This window comes from Plutella xylostella, chromosome 22 (genome assembly GCF_932276165.1).
Source record: "Plutella xylostella chromosome 22, ilPluXylo3.1, whole genome shotgun sequence".
NCBI lineage: Eukaryota > Metazoa > Arthropoda > Insecta > Lepidoptera > Plutellidae > Plutella > Plutella xylostella.
Window position 1 is genome coordinate 11,432,061 of NC_064002.1, and position 20,468 is coordinate 11,452,528.

The window sequence follows — 20,468 nt, forward strand, 5'->3', positions numbered from 1 at the left end:
GTACTATGGTCGCTCTCTCGGTAACAAATACGGTCCATTCAAACTAATGTGGTTAAACAAAATGAACCGTGTTTTATGTAAATATGCCGATGGTATAGATTATTAGATAGTGTAGTGAGTTTTAAAACTGTGTATAATAATAATATAGGTACCTACCTAGTAGAGAACGGTGGTAGCTCAGTGAAGTAAGGGCTCCCACACATAAACACGACACGATGTCGCATCGTGCCACGACGCGGCGTCGTTTCACGATACGACGTCGCGTCGCGTAAATTCACGACGCGACGTCGTTACGTGTCGATACACGAACTTGTTGTGGTCTATTTTCAAGGCATTGTACTTCTTTAAAAAGTGACTCCCATTATTCATTGTTGAAAGAAATGGGTGGATCCAGTATCTTCTGAGTATCTGTCTTTTCTTTCTTCGTCTTCTCATTAACAGCAGAAGCAGTACGCGTCTACTGCGGTCCATTTTTAGGGAATGAATGTTGTATCGACGGCATCGTGCCGCGGAACTTTACGTTACGATGTCGTGTTTTTTTTACGATGGTAGTCGTAAATTTCCGCGACGCGACGTCGTATCGTGAAACGACGCCGCGTCGTGGCACGATGCGACATCGTGTCGTGTTTATGTGTGGGAGCCCTAAGCGCCCGCTTCACACGCCAGAGATCCAGTTACGAATCCCGGCGCTGACATGTACCAACATCGATCGTGAGGAAACCTAGATTTAGCACATCTATTATTAAAGGTTCCATTCGAGAGAGCCAGGTGCAGGTACTTACACCCCCACGTAGAATGTAATAGAATAGAAGACCACCCTGTATTTGTTGTAACCTAAGTACTCTGTTTTTTTTATTGAATCTACATTCCGTCCAAGCACAGGCTACACAGGAAGGTCGCGACGTGTATATTCAAATAGAGACTAACCTATTTCTCACTTACATTATACTCTTTCCTTTACCATTATTTTAATTCTTTCATAAATATTTAGTGGTTCCGTAACGCGTGCCAGTTTGAATAATAATGCTTTTTTTTTTCTTTTTTACATACATTTTTTCTTTATTTTAATACAGATGAGCCCTCTAATATATTTTCTATATCAAATATAATAAGGCATTGATTGAAGTACATTATAAGAAGAAAAAAAAAGAAAAATATGAGACTGCGTACTAATGTAAAGGTTTTGTATTTATACTATTTTATGCAGAAGTTTTAATTTAGTTCGAGCGTTTTTACTTGAGTAACTAGTTCAGTTCAGTTCAGTTCAGTTCTTTATTCAGTAAACAATTAACTTATTGTATTTGAATTTAACAATAAAAATAACATAAATATCTATGATTAACATAACAATAACATGCACAACAATATTATTATATACTTACAAGCAAAAATATTCATTATAGGAAAACAAATTTTATAAGATAAAAAAAAAAAAAATACTGCTAAATTAATTATCAATTTTGTCGTTTATAAATTCCTCAACTGAGTAGTAACATTTCTTCAACAGGTACAATTTTAGTTTTTTACTGAATAGTTTATGAGCAGTCAACTCTTTATATTCTATAGGCAGGTGATTGTACAAATGGAGAGCTTGATACTTTGGTGAATGCTTCGCTATGTCAAGATTTGGGCAGAAATCAGATTTGAGATCCTTTCTTCTTGTCTGTAATCGAGTTTGTCTCTCTGATTCAGATTCTAATCGTCGTAGATATTTTACTAGATGGGAAGTGACCACCAGAATATATAAGCATGGCACTGTTAGAATGCTCAGTTTAATAAATACTTCCTTACAAGATTGACGCTGGGACATTCGCATCATGGTCCTTATTGCTCTTTTTTGAAGAACAAATGCCCTATTTATATTACATTGATAACTATTTCCCCAAAAACGTACGCTGTACCGTAGCTTAGACTCAACCAAGGCGTAGTACACCTGCTTAAGGTGGTTAATTCCTAGCTCATCTCTCAGGCTACGAAGGGCATAACAGGCTGAACTTATAGCACTGGAGACATATTTTAACTCTTCGTTCCAGTTAAGTTTGGAGTCAATATGAATACCTAGGAATTTCACGGAATTTACTAGTTCTATTTTATTATTATTTATATGAATGTCGAGTGTATCATTATTCCTACTTGTCGTTTTAAAAAGCATCGCGTTTGTCTTGTCAGTATTTAATTTCAAGTTATTAATCCTAAACCAATTATCAAATGTCATTAATATAGCATTAGTCTTATTACTAAGTGATTTTATGTCATTTGAATTAACTATAGCGTTAGTGTCATCGGCAAATACTACAATGCTTATGTCTGGGAAAGACTGTCCTATGTAACCAATTAAATCATTTGTGAATAAAATAAATAAAATAGGTCCCAAAATTGATCCCTGTGGAACACCTCTTTCTAATTTCACCAACTTTGATCTATGAGTATTTTCACAATCCCTCTCCCTGCTAATAATTTCAACGAATTGTTTTCTATTTTTAAGATAAGATGTCAAAAGTTCTAGAATGTCTCCCCTCACTCCATAATAGTCAAGTTTTTTAAGCAATAAAGCGTGATCCACCATGTCAAAAGCAGCGCTAAGGTCAAGAAATATACCAGCAACTTTTAATTTGTTATTTAACTTTGTGATTGCGTCATCAACTAACAAATCAACTGCGTCAATTGTACCAATATTTTTTTTGATAACCGAATTGTCTATCATGGATTACATTATTACAGGCAAGGTGGACACCAAGCTGTCTTTTAATAATTTTTTCAAATATTTTTGACAGTATAGGTAACATGGAAATCGGTCTGTATTTTTTTGGGTCGGTATGAGACCCTGATTTGTGAATAGGCACAATTCTGGCAATCTTTAGTTGTTCAGGGAAAATTTTGTCATGAAGACAGTTATTGTAGAAACAACTAAGAGGTTCAGCAAGAATATCAATGTGATCCTTAATAATGGTGATAGGAATTTCATCGTGACCATAGGAATTTTTAGCTTCAAATTCTTGTACTATTTTCATAACCTCTGAAGGTGATGTTAATCTAAGTTTTAGATCAGTTTCTACCCGTTTGCTGCCCTGTTTGAGAAAACTGATCGCAGACTCTAAATTTTGATGATTAGGTATGCTTTTCTTATGAAATTCTTCTGAAAAAGTATCAGCAACCTCTAGGTTGTCCATTGAACAACTAACATAGTGACTAACAACATCCTATACTTTCTGTCCAATAAATATATTCTTAATTATTTAGAAAGTAGGCTTGACCATCCGCCATCGGCTCTCTTTGGTAAATCTAAAATATGATCCAAATTCACCACGCATCATAATTTCTTGTCATAAACTGTCTGGTTTCCCACTGGGCGGAACAAAACCTCAAAAGGCCATTTTTTTCAAAACCCCAAAATCATGTACGCATAAAGAGGCCGGTGTTTAAAAAAAACTTATTCGAAATTCGGACTACTTTTAAAAACAATAATGAGATTCTATTCATAAGTTTACCGCCCCTAATATTTTGCGGGTTTTTTAAGCAACTTTTTTATATCGTCATAGTTTTGGTTTTGCCCATGTCGACTTTAGTTACCATCAATCATTTGGATTAAAATATTATAGTACTATTTAACATAGTTACACAATGAAATAAACTATGCTAAATACTTTTTTACTAGACGTAAATAGTATAATCCTACGTTGAATTAAGTGAGTCAATCCATCTTATATAGTGAAGTTCCGAGTTTTTGTAACAATTTAAAAGGGTCAATGAAACATGAAGGACCATGTTACATAACAAGCGATTTAAAACTTTAATCTTAAATCATACTTTCAAGGTCTCCTCGTATTATAATATTTTTTACAAACCAGTGGTTAGTGACCCTGACTACTGAGCCGATGGTCCCGGGCAGTGGCGGCTGCACCTCAAGTGCGCCCGTGCGACGCACTACCATTTAAAAACCTTCTAAATATGTACCTTCCTATACCATACTAGGTACGTCTACAAAAAAACTAAAAAAAAATACCAATATAACAACCGTAATACCCTAAACATAAATTACATATATCTGATTCTCGTTACAAGTTAAATTAAAACTAGCTGGCCTATTTTGATTTCTACTGCAAAAGAATTAGATCTTATTTTTGCTTGAACAAAAACGGCCTCGTGCGCTCGGATTGTCGCACGGGGCGAGCTCCTACATGTAGTATGAAACAGGATGGAAATCGCTCGGCGCGTGAGACGGAAGATGCTCAGTACAAACTGTATGCAGTTCTAGGATAAATTCGTGCGCCGCACGCGACCGGAAATTGCCGAAATATTACGAATGACGCCACGGGAGGCGCGGGCGGCGGCCTTGACCGGTGGCGTGACCTACGAACGATGCACTTATCATGTCATTCTCACAGTTTCACCTTTCGCGCGCGAATACGTAATTAATTTGTTACTCTAATTACTTATTAACTAAGAAAGTAGTACAGATTTCGTGAGTGTGTATGTGTGTGTGAGTGAAAATGAGTGCAAAATACAATATTGACTTCATAAAAAGCAATACTTAGGACATTTCAAAATAGACTGGACATTAAATCTGCTGGGCCGCCTCGGCCTTTTCTCATCTTAAAACAGGAGTGCAAAACGAATTTTCAAAAGTGAAATGTACAATAAAAAGAAATGGTTATGTGGATGTGAGAGACTAAATGCTTTATTTTGCTTTCCGTATGTTGTTTTCGTTTCGGCGGAGAAGCAATTTCGCGTCAAAAAAGGAATAAGGTATAATATACTTATATATTTTTTTACTTCTAATTGTAATAATCTATTTTTCTTCCAAAATTTACTAAACCCATAAAGTGCACCACCGGGTATCTGAGGCACCAGCCGCCACTGGTCCCGGGTTCGATTCCCGGCTGGGGCAGATATTTGTTTAAACACAGATATTTGTTCTCAGGTCTTGGATGTGCCCGTAAAATGGCAATAGGCCCGCCCCCTATTACATTGGGACTAACATAACACTCTGGCGAAAAGTGGGTGCAGCAATAATAATAATAATAATAATAATAATGCGGCAGGGCAGCTTGTGGCCTGCGGCAGGGCAGCTTGTGGCCAGCTGTTGGGCATTAGCGACCCCACCCACCCGATGCCGGGGAGAACCCCTGTTCCTCATCTCTGGCTTGCCTTTATTGGTTGTCCAGAGTGAACACTGACGAGGAACGGGATCTCCCACCTCTTGCTTGCCTTCATTGGCTGGCTTGAGTGGTGTACCGCTAGAGCAGCAATGCTCGAGGAAGGATGTATTACCCAGTAAGGTGCTTGTAGGGATCTTGACCGATAACGCGATTGTCCTGAGAGCCGTGGAATACCTCTCCATCCTTAGCACCTCATGCCATGTTGCCCCCTTGTTGCTACGTCACTGTAATGTGCTAGCGACTGTTTGTTTTGGGGGGCCCATTTAATGTGTGTGCGAGTCACCCCCTGCCTTTTTATCCGTGTGTGAAACATATAGGTCAGGCAGGGGCCATAGTCCTTCCATAGTCCCAGTTACCCAGTCCATTTAGCACCCCCTTCCATAACCCTGTATTAGTTTTCTCCATATCCTACAATAGTCCTGCACTAACCGGGGGTTTTCCTTGGGTTTACTTCTATAGTTCTCACAGGGAAAATCGTCGGTTGGTGTCACATTTAATTTAGATTAATGTTGTCAAACGGGCCTCTACATGTTGGCTTCGGCCCCATGCACGCCTTCCAAATGTCCGGGACCCCATGGTCCCGAGATGGAAATACAACAACATAATAATAATAATAATAACGAGAAACTCAGTAAATATAAAGAACTTGCAATAGAAGTCAAAACTCAATGGAAAGTACGTACAGTCCATATAGTCCCCATAGTCTTGTCTTCAACAGGAATCATACCCAAAACCCTTAAAAATAGCCTAGAAATATTGAACATTCCACTCCACACAATCCACCTTCTACAAAAAGCCACAATCCTGAACACCTGCCGCATCACAAGGAAATTCCTGACCTCATCATCTTGCATCACCGATCCGGTTACGTTTGGCTAAGGCCCGCGTGATCTGGATATAAAGCATACCCCTCAAACTCAACAGAGGGAGAACAACACACTACAATAATAATAATAATAATAATAATAATAATAATAATAATAATAATAATAATAATAATAATAATAATAATAATAATAATAATAATAATAATAATAATAATAATAATAATAATAATAACCCTCCCCAAGTCCAACCTTAACGTCCGGATCGACCATCAGATCCACGTGGGAGGGGGACACTTGTAAAAAGAAAACTTACACGCTAAAAGGCTATGGCAACCCTTATGGAGTAATGATTAATAATGATACGAGTACTGGGCCGCTGCCCGGGGGCGATCGCCGGGGCACGTCTGGAGCTGGTGCTGGACGTGGCAGCATGCGAACCGCCAGTGGCTCTCTGCTGAACAGGCGGGCGAGAGTCGGGGAAACCGAAGGGACTACAGCCGAACTTATCTGGGATTCTGATGATACTTTGCAGAGCGGGGCTTCGCCCACTAGCTCTGCCGGTACATCGGAGCAGGACACGACAAGTTCACATACGAATAATGAAGACGAAAGAAGAAAGTGGTCCGATGAAGAAGTTAGGGAGTTAATGTTTTGTTACTTCAAGACAAAAGCACAAGGAAGTGGATACATTAGGAGACTGGAGAAGCTGTTTAAGGAACGAAACCCAACGAATCCGAAAGCAAGTAAATTTACCGGAAATACCCTTTCAAACCAAGCCAGATGTGTAATAAAAAAGAATACATTGCCAGAACAGGAGTTAGAACTTATCAAACAACAAGCAGAAGAAATTAATTCGCAGACAGATACCCAACAAACAGATACACGAACAGAACCAGAAACCAGAAACACAGAACAAACATCGCCTGGAAGTAATAGGTCAACAATAGATAGAAATGCAAAGAATAAATGGTCCGACGACGAAATAAAAGAGTTAATGTGGTGTTACTTTAAAGCAAAATCAGAAGGTGCAGGATACATGAAAAGACTAGAAAGATTATTTAAGGAAAGAAACCCAACCAACCCAAAAATACACAAATTTAACGGAAACACTTTGTCAAACCAAGTCCGAGTAATTTTGTCCCGTAAAGCCTTGTCCGATTTGGTATTGGATGAGATCAGAAAACAAGCTCAAGAAAACTCAGAACCCACACACGTAATCCCACAATCACCAACACCATCTACTCGCACAGATACACAATCACCTATAAACGTTAACATAACACCAGAACACACACGAATACAAACACGCATATCAAACACAAATACATCGGAAAATTCGCTACCACACATTACAGACAGTACAGACATTGAAGTCAACGAAGAAACTGATCCACTCATACTCACATTTTTACAGGTATTAGCTGAAACAAAAGAAGGCTCAATAGAAGATAGGAAATACTTACCAAAACCAACATTTTGCAAACAATTTTACAGCAACTTACAAAAATTAAACGAATACTTACCGATAGTTTTGGCCACCAACAGTTCACTCAAGGAAGTCAATGACATCATATACGCCACTGCAAAAACACTAATACTTACCAATAACCAGAAACCGTATCACCCAACCAACACTGCAAAAAAGAATAGAGAACCACCATGGAAAAGAAGAATAAAGAAGAAAATAGAAGTGCTACGGAAAAAGTTAGGGAGATTCACTGAAATTAAAAGAGGCGTAACAAGTAGAAAAATGAACAAACTGAAAGATAAATTATATGAAAAATACAACATATTTAACGAACAGGATCATGACAACACAGCTGAAACAATCAAACAAAGAATTAAAGCATATGCAGGAAGGATAAAACGGTATGAAGACATGAGTAATAGAAAAGCACAGAACAAGTTATTTCACGAAAATCAGCACAAATTCTACAGAAATCTAGACAGAAAAACTGAACCACCAGAAAGAATACCCAACAAGGATGAAATTGAAGGCTTTTGGTCAGCAATTTTATCACAACCAATTCCATACAATAGACAAGCACCCTGGATATCTGAAATAAGTCAAGCCAACCCTGACATCCAACAAAGTGATTTTGAAGAAATCTCAATAGACATGGTTAAAGCTGCAATAAGAAAGACACACAATTGGAAAGCACCTGGAATAGATAAAATACAAAACTATTACTTGAAATACCTAACAAACACGCATGAGCATTTAACAAAGCTATACAATAACATTTTGAAGGGAACAGAAGAAATAGAAGACTGGTTCACAACAGGAAAAGTCATTCTGATACCCAAAAGTGAAGAAACCCAGAATCCGAAAAATTGGCGCCCAATAGCATGCCTTCCTACCATGTACAAACTGCTCACATCCGTAATAGCTAACGAACTTTATAGACACTGCGAATCCAACAACATTATAGCACCAGAACAGAGAGGATGTCGAAGACGTGCCCGGGGATGTAAAGACCATCTCATGATTAATAAATCTATACTGGAAGACGCTCACACGTCTAAGAAAAACCTCAGTACAGCCTGGGTTGACTACCGGAAGGCTTTTGATAGCGTCTCACACGAATGGTTGCTCAAAGTGCTAGACCTTTATGAGTGTCCTGACGCTGTCAAGAGCTTTCTACTGATGGTCATGCCCAAATGGAGAGTGGTAATGACAGCCCAGGGTGCACACGACACTGTAGAAACAGACCACATTTATATACGCCGGGGTATATTTCAAGGGGACTCCTTATCGCCGCTACTATTCTGTCTGGCCATCAACCCACTATCACAAATCTTAAACAAGTATGACACCAAAGGATACAGACTTAAAGACCGAACAACTGTAAACCACCTCTTATACATGGACGATTTGAAAGTATACGCAAAAACCAAGGAAGGATTGAAAGTACTACTGGACAGCACTGAAATATTTACAAAGGACATAGGCATGAGCTTTGGACTAGATAAATGCAACACATTACACATAACAGCTGGAAGAAGAAAATCATATCAAGGAGAGGGCCATGTCCTTTTAAGTGGAGAAGAATTTACACACTTAGGAATCGGTCAATCTTATAAGTATTTAGGCATCAATGAAGCAGGTAAAATAGAACATAACGAAATTAGACAACAAACTGAAAAAGAGTATTTTAAAAGAGTAAAGAAGTTATTAAATTCAAACCTAAATTCTCGAAACCTTATTAAAGCCATTAACATATATGCTGTTCCAGTTTTGCTTTACACCTTCGGAATAATTAATTACAAGCAGAGTGATTTAAAGAAAATAGACACGAAAACCAGGAAACTGTTAGCCATGAATAAAGCCCATCAACAAAAAGCAGAAGTAGAGAGACTGTATCTCCCTCTAGAAGAAGGTGGACGAGGACTCACTAATGTTGAGATGCTGCACAAGACGCAAATAATTAAATACAAGGAATATCTGGACCAAGAAACCGACTACATCATCAAAGCTACAGTAGAACATGACAAAACCAAAGATAAGTACTCCATTTACAATGATTCACAAGAAAACCTACAAGAATTACAACTAGATAGTCAGAACAGATACACAGATAAAGAAATAAAAAGCGCAGTAATTAAAAAGAGAGTAAACACTTGGAAAGAAAAACCACTTCATGGACAGTTTTGTAAGGCAGTTCTTCAAAAAGACAATATAGATAGAGAGTTATCGTTCAGATGGCTCAAGAAGCAGCCAGTGTCATCAACATTAGAAGCTTCGATTTTCGCCATTCAAGATCAAGCAGTTATCACAAGACAGCACGAAAGAGACATACTAAGAAAGGAAATAGATGGTAGGTGTCGGCTATGCGCGACTAAGGATGAGACCATACAACACATCACCTCAGGATGTGATAAGCTGGCAGGCACCTACTACACAAAACGGCACAACAACGTAGTTCAATATGTTCACTGGTCATTGCTCAAAAAACACAACCTACATAGTACAGATTTATGGTGGAAGGAGAATTTAACGCAACCACAAGTTAAGGAAAATGAAGAAGCAAAATTAATGTGGGAGATGCCAGTGCAGACAGATGTTACAGTCACACACAACCGACCAGACATAATATATACAGATAAAGCAGAAAACAAAACATACTTAATAGACATAACAATACCATCAGACTACAACATCGGAGCAAAAGAAATAGAAAAGCTAAGCAAATATCACCTTCTGAAAAAGCAAGATTATGGAACACGGATACACAAATAATACCAATAGTAATAGGAGCCACTGGAATTGTTGCAAAAAGTCTATATAGATATTGTAATAAGTTAGAAGCAAAAATAAACATACATATCATGCAGAAGCAGGCAGCCATCCACACATCAACTATAGTTAGTAAGGTTTTAGGAGATTCAGTTTTTGTACACGGGGACACTGATGCTCCTCTTCTCTGAAGGTTTCAGAGCGGGAGTATTAGTTTAAAAACACCGACCTCAAAAGTCGAGATAAATAAACACAGTAATATAATAATAATAATAATAATATGTGGGGACATCTCACACACGGCCATCCGACCCCAAGCTAGGCAGAGCCTGTGTTATGGGTATCGGACAGCTGATATATATACACATATACATAGATAGATAGATATTAAATATAAATATCAACACCCAAGACCCGAGTACAAATATCTGTCTTTAAACAAATATCTGCCCCAGCCGGGAATCGAACCCGGGACCTTCAGCATAGCAGTCAGGGCCACTAACCACTACGCCATTCGACCGTCAATGCACCTCTGCCTACCCCGCAAGGGAGCACATTAGTACAAGGCGTGAGTGCTTTTTTTTTTCTCTCTAAACTCTGCTAAAGTGATTTTTTTTTTTTTTTTTTTTTTTAAGATTTTATTATCACTCCACAGACTTTATGTCCGTGCCTTTTTGAGAGATCAATATATTGTGAGAGTTTGGTTGTTTTTTATCTTCATCTTTTAACTACTCACTACTCAATGTGGAAGCTTATAATATATATATTTTATCTTTTATATATATATGCTAAAGTGATAATAATATTAGGCTTGTTTGATTTTGATAATTAATTACTGTTACCTTTGTTTGAATTTCAGTTGTCCTACTCTGTCTGGCCTGATTAAAAAAATAGTATTTTATGTAGGTACCTTTATATTTAATTAAAAATGCCCAAATAAGTGTTTAAACAATGCCGAATTGATTCAGTATGAAATTGGTGCCATCGATCAATCAATATCCACACCATTACCATCTTAACGAGTACTTTGGGACAGAATAAGTGTACCGCAGTTTATTTTGCTGTTCATGGTTAATAGGTAAAGAGACTGATGTCTTCTATCCATAACCATAGACTAATATTAGTGTATGATTCTATGCCACGTTGGGGTTCATCAATGAAACCTCCTGTATCACCTATTTTTATTTACTTCCGGTTCACTCTGGGCAGCCAAGTGACTGACGCTAATCTGACTGGAAAATGCCTTTACCACGGTGACAAACCCAAGACTAGCTCTAGTTTTTGTTACCGACTCGCTAAGCAGTTATTATTATTATTTAATTCTTTATTGCACAAATATATAATAAATGCACAAAAGGTGGGCTTAATGCTAAGAGCATTTTCTACCAGCCAACCTACAAGAGGTACAGGAAAACTGGTACAAAGATGTGCAAAAAAAATAAATAAAAATGAAAGAACTAAAAACGTCACTTATGACTTCATTAGACGGAGGTTTTTTTCGTTCTAATCATAACATTCTCGAAATTGGGTGCAAATTATGACCGTATGCAAGGATGCACGATATACATGATGACATCATCATTAGCCTATAGCAGTCCACTGCTGGACCTAAGCCTCTCTCAAAGGACGCCACTGGATGCGATGTACAGCTTTCCGCATCCAATCATTACCTTTCGCAAGTCGTCACTACATCTAGCCGGAGGGAGTCCTAGTCGAGTCCACTACGTTTGCTTACTCGCGGTCTCCACTTCAGAACACTGCGCGAATTTTGACAATCTGATTTCATTTCCCACGTAGGTTTCGGCTTAATATATATACCCTTTTTGCAACACCCTGTTTAATTAAATAATATTTGAGTGCAATATTTATAATGTTAACCTGAAGCTGACTGTATCAAGAAGTCGTTTGTGCTTTGTGCAATACCTCACCGGTAATTAAAAATGTCAATCATGAGCCCAGCGCCTTTTCCTCAGAACAAGGACGCCGATGCAGAATGCAATTTATTCAAAGAAAGTTCATTTGGAACTTACGTACTTGTGTATGGTTTTGTAATCTTGATTACTGTTAAAATGCGTTCCTTATTGTTAAGTATCGTTTCTAATGTGAACATAAGTATTTATATTTTATAGCCATAAAATATATTTTAATTCGCACTATTATTATTTTATATTGGTCATATTTTTTTGTACACCTTATTAACAATTTTTCCTGTACCTCCTGCGGGTTGACTGGCAGAAAATGCTTTTAGCACTAAGTCCACCCTTTGTACTTTTATTTGTAATATTTGTACAATAAAGAATTAAATAAATTATATTAATAGAAGGGGTTACCGATTTTGATGATGATGATATCTTTTGGTTTGGAATCCATGATTTCCTTTCGGAGAACTTATTTGACTCTACTTACTTTTAGGAGCTTTTATACACTGCCGAAACTACGCGTCTCTCGAGAAAAGCCCCGATACTTTGTCCTGAATATTTTTCATATATCCATTAACTAGCCCACCAGTTACCCGCTTAGTTGAATGTTTTTTACAACCACATGAAAACCGTTCATTGATTTCACACTTGCTCATAAACCGTCGATTGTCTCCGCTGAAACCTCAAAACGAGCCGCGGACAGCTGTCACCGCATTACTCAGTGCTTTCGTTAATTAACGATATAGCGGTTTTTGGTTAATTAAGAACGCAGATAAATCGTCAAAACGGCCGGATTTTAACGATTATCGTCTTCTGCTTTAAGGCGTCAAATACTTTCTCGCCGCAGTCTGGTGATACGACGGGAGGTCGTTAATGAGTTGACTGTTTTATGGCCCTTTATGTAGAGTTCAGTGGTAGAGGCGATACGGCAGCTATGCGGTTTTAGGAACCGGCTTTCAATAGACCATTATCTGTCAGGAGAACGCTACTGCTGCCATTGAGAGAACCGAAACTAGTTTGAGAAGATTTGTTGGCAGCAACGAATATTTAGGCCGCAGTGAAAGCTCAGAGACTGACTAATGACGAACCTTTTCATTAATTCAATTAAACCAGATAGTAAATTTTAATCCCCTCAATCAGAGCTATCTCTTCAGCAATCAGTTTTAAGCGCCTCTGATACAATGTTCTAGTATGCGGAAGGCAAAGCAATCCGTAGCGAGTTTCATCCACTTTATAGCATCGTAAAGTGTGCACCGATGGGTAACTCAGCACTACCTACCGTGGCCTGTTTGGTAAATTGATATAGGTAGTAGACAATGCGCAGGACTCGAATTTACTGCAGCACTAAAACATACAATGTAATACCTAAATGTTAACTGAAAGCCCGCACAAGTTGTGTATACTTAGTGTTTTTTTTATAAATAATAATAAATCACATTGTAACGAGCAAAGAAAAGCATGCATTTACGCAAGAATTGTTCAGGTTTAATCATCAGTTTTGTTACATAAGCTAAGCATGTAAACATAAAATACTATTATTATTTCATGAGCTTATGGTAAAACTTTTAATACCTGCCAATGCGGCATTTCAATTATTTGCAAAGTTGCTCCAGTTTCTGAAACTCTAAATAGTTATAATGAAGTATATCCTATGTCTAGTTAACTGAATATTCATTTACGATATTGTAAAGTATCCAGTAGAGACAATTAAATACAGCACAACAATTATTTACATAAACTAGAACTATGAACAAGACAATTAACACGTTCACGGACAATTGATGGTTGGAAAATATTTTGATATGACACCTAAAAATCCCATACATTTTATCGTTCCGCCTTGAAACGTATTGCCGTATCTCAACATATTTTATTTACGTAATGTGACAGTTACGGCCATAGACGGTATCGTCTACAAGCGGTCCGCCACATCATGCATATCCAACAATGCGTATAGTGACAACTACGGCTACAGGCGGCAGCCGCCACTTTTTTTCAAGGACCGAATCATTTTCAAATAGGTTTGGACGTTTTTCAGATACAAAGTTCCACTTTTAGCATGCTATTTACAATAAATAAAGCTGATATAGTAAGATTAAACAAAGGGGTTCATCGAGAAAAGCTAAAATTTTCTAGTTCCTCATTACAGTTATATCTTCGCTTTTCTATGTTCCATTTAAGTAATTATAGTATTTGAATCGAATAGGTAGGTATCCTATATGCAAAACAGTATAATATTTATCGATTTATTATTAATTTACCTCGTAATTTGCCAAAAAATTACCAGACTACCACCCGTTCTACACAAAATTTCCGGGACGCGCGCGCCGTGACACTAACTTCTGGAAGGTTATTTTTATTTGTAACGGTTACGGCGACAGGCGGTATGTCACTATAAAGTTCACTTATGTGTGTGCAAAAGAAACCCCGACAAGTTCTCTGTTATGACACCTAGAAACAAATGAATTAGCACAATACGACACTAAATCATGCATCTCCTGTTAAGAATACGGAAATGATACGGCTGTTGACGGTTCGTCCGTTTCAATCAATAGAAGTTGGACGGCCACAGGCGCGTAGTCATATTACAAGGATACTTAATTACGGCCCTCGACGGATTGTCCGTGAACGTGTTAAGAATGTAGCACCTTATGCAATTATTTGGTTTCATTTAATTAGTGGTGGTTATAGTTATCTTGAACCCCAGTTAAAAATAATAATCAATTAGGTATAAGTAGATAATATTTGTGTCGTATATATTTAGATAAATCTATTTTTCGCAAAAAATACTATGAATATTGCAAAAAATACTGATAATGAGACATTTGTGATTAATGCTTAATTTTGTAGAATCCAACTCGGATGGGCAGCGTTCGGGAAATTACGACACATCTTCACTGAAAACATACCTCAGTGTCTGAAAACAAAAGTTTTCAATCAGTGCGTGTTGCCAGTGATGACTTACGGAGCCGAGACGTGGTGCTTCACCAAAGGGCTTATCCACAAGCTCAGAGTTGCTCAGCGTGCTATGGAAAGGGCTATGTTAGGCGTGTCCCTGCGAGATAGGATTCGTAATGAAGAAATCCGCAGGAGAACTAAAGTTACCGACATAGCCAAAAGGATTAGCACGCTGAAGTGGCAATGGGCTGGCCACGTAGCCCGCAGAGCCGACGATCGCTGGAGTACAAAGGTTCTGGAGTGGAGACCCCGTGTCGGCAAACGGCGTGTCGGTCGCCCCCCAACCCGTTGGTCTGATGATCTGTGGAAGGTAGCGGGAAGCCGCTGGATGCAGATGGCGGGTGACCGTTTGGGGTGGCGATCGTTAGGAGAGGCCTATGTCCAACAGCGGACTACAGAAGGCTGAGAAAGAGAGCTTAATTTTGTGTAGGCACCAGGATATGCTTAGGGAGACGCCTTCATGATAACAAAAAATTAAAAGTAAAAAAAGCAAATATCTACATTGAATAAGCTCATTTAAAAGAACAGAACAGCAACAGCCAAAAAAGCAGTTAACATCGCGAATAAAGATTGATGAAGAATCAATCGCTTCGTGTCCCACAGATAAAGGCAAACTTGCAACAATCAATTTTAATCTGGGAACTAAACACGTGGTGTTACATCCTGCTCTCTCTTGTGCTACAGCTAATGAGAATAAAAGAGACAAAGCCACGAATATCGACGTTGATGTAGGTGCCATTATGGCGATGACGCCAGCCTACTTACGGAATTAAACTTGGCTAAGGAAGATTGAGCAGGGGGTCTTATCGGCCAAGACAATGATGTAAGCGAAAACATTGATGGATATTGCGTGAAAGAAATAGGGACAAATAATGATGCGGATAGGGAGTGTTTAATAAAGTATGTAGGTCAAATACTGAGTTAGTTTTAAGTAGCTAATGGAGGTATGAAATGATCCACCTCAAATTATTACGTAGGTAGGTATTTCGTGTTATTCATATTAGGTTTTATTGATGCTAATCTTTTACCACGGTGGCAAACTCTCGTCTATTTCTCTTAGCTCTACATTTTTTCAAAGACACATTAGAAAAACAAGAAACAGATAAATTAATATATATTTTTACTTCATAACATTCAAACAACCCACACTAGGCAATCGAGGTATCCACCTCGATGGCCTAGTGTGGAGTATTAAGACCTCGAAGATCTAAACCCTTCCTTCATTGGAAGGAGATCGGTGCCCCGGCTGTGGGGACGTGATGGTGATTCAGGCAAATTTTTATATTAATAAAGTTGATATATTTCAACTTCAATTAAATTAATTAAAAATTGTAAACTGTAAATAAGCAACACAATTACACAATATAACAAAGTACCTACCTATTTAGAGCTGAAGAAGAAACTAGGCTTTTGAATTATTCCTGAATTAATCAACGCTAGAGCCAATACATTTAATGTTGTTAAATCGAACCGTCGAGTATTTTAAATAGTAAATGTATATACGGTGAGGCGTTATGGTCGATTATTCGAGTCAAAACATACTATATGTATAAGTACGTAGATACTTACCAAGTTCCTAATGTTAAGTAGGTTCTTTGCTTTAATTTTATTGCATGAGCCATTCTCTTCAATAATTTTAGTAATTCGTATCTTTACACATCAGAATTAACTTGAAGTTTAAGTTTGTGCACGAACCATAAAATGCACGTCCCATAATTAAATTACTTGTAGCGTTGTTTATCTTCCGTAAATTAAAACACGTCTGTATAATACTTTGACAGCAACGTTCACTCCACATTAGTTCCACACCAGCTCACGAACTTCTCACTTAGGAAGACTACACTCCACAACCAGTTCTAAGTAACTTAGCAAAGAGTATTTACTCTTGCTATTGAAGTGCCAGCATTTATGATAGATCGCCCAGAACGCCTCGAAGCCACATTGAGAATCGCCGTAATTCATATATTTTTTGCTCAGATACCGCGGCCAGATATAAAATGTTGCGGTGGCAGACCAATGATTATGTGATTTGTTAATAAATTGTGGACTTGTTGTAAATACTTGGATACGCTGATAATATATTGCTGGCAACCTGCTATAAATTTATTTGTTTTGACTGCAAACGAGTGGGTTATTAAAATGGCTGTTGATACGAAACTTAAGTTTTCACTTTACATAAAACTTTAAAGTTAGGAAACAACAGCATAGTTTGTTGCCGTGTTTAAAACGGATCACATTGAAAGTTTAAACAAGTTTTCCTTTGTCTTCAGCTTTCCCAATCGGGGTCAAGTCCTATTTCAAGAAATAAATTTTATCAAAGAAAACCACCACCGAACATTATCAATAAAAAAATCTTAAGCAGCGTCGCTGGCTTGTCAAACCCGACGTAACTTGTATCGATCTGACAGGTGTTTGACAGGCCAGTGACTCTGCTTATGGATTAATAGCTAATGTGACGGTGGTACGGTAGCTGTTTGAAAAAATTGCCGCATTTTTGTGATACTGTTACTTACATATAAAATTAGAGGGTGTCTGACATGAAATGGGTTGCAACGGCGACGCTAGGCGTGTAGGACCCTACTTAAGGATGCAGCCAGTTTTAAAATTACGTTTACTTGCCAGCCCCTGAGAAACACCAGATGTTTCTACTGAAGCCTGAAGTTCAGAATTTTAACACTAAATTTCATTGGAGAAGGCATTTATGCAATAAAATAAACAGCACATCAATTTATATTATGTAGAGGTATTTGACTTAAAATAGCAACGTAAAAAGATCAGCTAAGAATAGATAATTTTATTAATTTATGCTTAAATTAAAGTCAGTTAACAAAAAAGTTCTCCTCATTCCCATTACACTTAATACATCTTAGATTAACGATATACGATCGTATATTGTTAATCTAAGTTATAGCCATACAAAATAAGGAAGACCGCATCCAACAAACTCACCTTCGAACATCCGACAATATGCCGATGGACGTTTATTAGTCTGTGCCCTCGCGGTGGAGGCAAGGTGGTGTTTTCCTAAGGGGCCGGGGAACGGGGCCAATAAAAAATTCACGCAAACGCCCGTACGGCCAACGATACAGGAACTACACTCCGGCTTTCCCGACACACAGGAGGGCTACTCTATACCTACTGATGAAAAATGAATGAACGAGAGCTGTCGTGCAAACGGCTCGTTTAATACAACAAGATAAAGTCGTGGCTCGCGCAGAAGCGCTCCAAAACTTCGCTTTTCGTCATATAGTGTGACCCCCAAATTCATTTCAAACCTACGCAATTAGAGATTTTAAGGCTTTGCATTAATGGCTGAGTTAGGTTGGCAAAGCTCAAATGTATGCTATTTGTGAAACAAGAGTGACCCCTGGCTTTGTTTAGCTTGTCGCCCGTCACGCTGGTTTTCCGATCGAGTTTGCGGTAGAATTTTTGAGCAGTTTATTGTTTTGATTTGATATCAAGTTCTTTACGATTTCAATATTGTGTTCAGAAAGTTTATTTTGAGGTTTTCTTTCATTGATTGGCAAGATTTGTAAGTACAGTTTGAAAAAATAATGTTTCAGACATTTTGGGTCTTGGGTGTTAATAATTATTTATCTATCTATGTATCTGTCTAGATATAACAGGTTCTGGTTAGCCTAGGGTCGAGTGGCCGGATGTGAGATGTCTCGATTTGTCCAACTACAAAATATATTTATTGCATCAAATACACAGGCGCCATCGAACAAGTTCTATTCATTCCAGCTACATGAAACATTAGTTTACATTAAAATGCAAATACATGAGCGACGCTTAGAAGACAAAAGACACAGGTTTCCTCACCACAACCGTCGCCGGCTACTTCATTAATATCCAAGAACAATGTCATGTCTCGTGTCTTGTAGGCGGCTGGCTCGATAGTTGGGCGGAGTTGGACTCAATAGGGATTGTCTGATTTTCCGATACTAGCTCTAGATTTTCACCCGTTTTTCTCGAGATATAGAAATCGTTTGTCTGAATTTAAATCTTTGATTGGATTGGTATTCTATATTGACGATATAATTATCTTTAAACAAGTTATAACACTTTCCATTACGTCTTCATGTTTTCTTTGTCTGGCTTCAGAGAGTCTGCGTTCAAAATTGCCAATTTCATCTCTCTCAAAGCCATCATTCGGTTTCTTTTGTTTTTCGTCCTTCATTTGCCTACCCATCTCTGGGCGAGGATCAGTGCCGATAGCTGACTCAACTCTGAGAGTAAATTGAATAACGCGGGCCCGCCTCTTACCTGTACCTCGTTAGAGGCTGCATATTGAATAGGCTTCACAAACGGCCTCTTTGCTGCGTGCCGGATTAATGAATAGTTGCCAGATATTTATTGGATTGTTTAAACTTTGAATTTGGAATTTCGGTGCGGATTCTAATTGTTGGGAGTTTTAGTTTGCGTGTGTTAGGAATTAAATAGTTTCAGGACAATGAGGCTGGTTTTGACGGGAATGGTGATAGTGGAATTTGAAACTTCATTAGCATTATAATCTATTGTATTTTTGCATGTTTTGTAAATTTTTTATCGTCTCATTTTCTCATTATTCAGATTATCATACAATTAAATAATGACACTGCTATAAAATAAGATTTTTTTTTTCGTTTAAACTTTTTAATTGACAGAAAAAAAAATCAGATCCAAATTAGCTTTCAAAAATTGCAATCACAATGCTGCACATTTCCTGAGCCCGCTGAATATGTCCGCAAAAACTTCTGCGGAAGTCATTAACAAAGACATTATCGTATGCACCTGGTCATTAAGCCATAATCTGAGTCAGCAAGGGTCGTTCAAGCTCAGTACTTAATTAAATTACTCGTACATTATCAGATGACTCATATTTTTCAGCAGAAATCTACCCCTTGCCTTGCAACTTTTTGAATTTGGCCGGTTCGTGTTTGATAATAATCATAATTAGTTTATTAGAAATTTTCATAGTATTATTTATACATAAATGTACTAATTTAGTGAAAAAGAATGAAGTCGCAGAAGAGATACTTACCTATAATGACTATACAACGACCAGACCATTTTTAGAAACTGACTGGATATCTCAAACCTATGGAACAAACGTTTTGGCTTAGAGCACAATTAGTCACACTATAGAAAATGATAATATTATGTACATAGGTACTTTACTTACCTACCTTTACATCTTTCAAAAAAATATCCGGACCGCAAGATAAATCACAAAAACTTATTTAAGCATTAAGTAACTTACTTCGTATGAAATGCGGATACCCAACTGAGCAACTAATCAGCTCTCAAAGTGTGCGCTTTAAAACCATCTTAATTACATTGCTTAAAACGACACTTCAGTAGCTTCAATCACAGAATAGAATTCCAA